Source organism: Ceratina calcarata, unplaced genomic scaffold, assembly GCF_001652005.2.
Source record: "Ceratina calcarata isolate Rehan_Ccalc_2016 unplaced genomic scaffold, ASM165200v1 scaffold985, whole genome shotgun sequence".
Taxonomy (NCBI): Eukaryota; Metazoa; Arthropoda; class Insecta; order Hymenoptera; family Apidae; genus Ceratina; species Ceratina calcarata.
Window position 1 is genome coordinate 6,305 of NW_017181271.1, and position 1,343 is coordinate 7,647.

General features: G+C 38.0%; 1 long non-coding RNA gene across 1 annotated transcript; it reads right to left on the reverse strand.

Annotated features, from left to right (window-relative positions):
• Nucleotides 1-278: 278 nt before the first annotated feature.
• On the reverse strand, nt 279-1,343 carry LOC113465178 (uncharacterized). The gene is made up of 5 exons (XR_003390013.1): nt 1,300-1,343; nt 1,088-1,232; nt 867-965; nt 501-757; nt 279-368 (listed from the first exon to the last, which is right to left on the reverse strand). It is a non-coding gene; the product is annotated as an uncharacterized LOC113465178 (long non-coding RNA).

The following is a 1,343-nucleotide window of genomic DNA, read 5'->3' on the forward strand; positions in this document are numbered from 1 at the left end:
TCTCGGATCTTCTGGCGCGTTGTTAAAGATGTGTGCGGTCTGGCGTTGTCTTGATGGAAAACAACACCCTTCCTATTGTCCAATTCTGGACGCTTCTCGTCGATCGCCTGCTTCAATCTGGTCAGTTGTTAACAGTATATGTCCGAATTGAGTGATTGGTCCGATAAAAGCAGCTCATAGTGGAGGATTCCCTTTCAATCTCACCAAACACACAGTAAAACCTTCTTGATCGTTAATCCGGGCTTGGCGATCGTTTGGGCTGGCTCACCGCTGTTGGACCACGATCTTCTTCGCGTGTTGTTCTCGTATGTGACCCATTTTTTATCCCCTGTCACCATCCTCTTAAAAAATGGGTTGATTTCGTTACGCTTCAACAAAAAATCACAGACATCAATTCGCCCCAAAAGGTTCTTTTGCGTCAATTCGTGTGGCACCCACGCATCGAGCTTCTTATTGAGACCAGCTTTATGCAAATGGTTCCAAACGGTTTTCTGGCTAACCTTTAGTTCCTAGGCAATAGAATAAGTGCTCGCATGTCGGTCTGACTCGACGATTTCCATGATTTTATCAACGTTTTCGACGATTGGCCTACCAGAGCATGTCTTCACCTAATATTACTTTACGACATTCGAACAATCGTACAAGCAAACACTCTCTCAATAAAACGTCTGCGTGTCAAATAAATAGTATTGTATTCTATCCCATTTTTTGTTTATTTTCGGCATTTGCCATTTATTTGCGTATCAATTAAGTTTTCCTGAAAAATTAAAAATGATTAATAACTGAGGTTCATTTTGTAGCTTTCATTTTAGAAACCGTATTAATTTAGTCGATTATATTTTATTCAATGTAAATCAGTGACTTACCTGTCTTGCTTTTGGTACAAATTATTTCTTGAATACTTTCTTATTCGGTTCAATAATGAAAACGAGCGTTCAGCACTACCGTTTGTTTCCGAGATGTTCCTAAAAATGTTTAACGTTCGGTTTTCAGTAATTCCTATCAATGTCCGAATTCTTGTAGCTTTGGTTGTAGCAGATATATCATTAGTCAGTTTTATTTGATTCAGTGTAAAATAGTGACTTACTTGTCCTGCTTTGGTGCAAGTTACTTCCCGAATATTTTTTTATTCGCTTGTTACATTCTCTATTTTGTTTGTTCATTTTCTAAGACGTCGAAGTCTCGACACTCGGTTTGTAATGATTCCTATCGATATCCATTCTCTTGTAGCTCTATGGTTTTAATAAATTTATTAATTGGGATTCATTGCGTTTGATTTGATGTAAAACAGTGACTTACTTGTATTGTTTTGGTGCAAATTACTTCTTGAATACGTTCGCTTC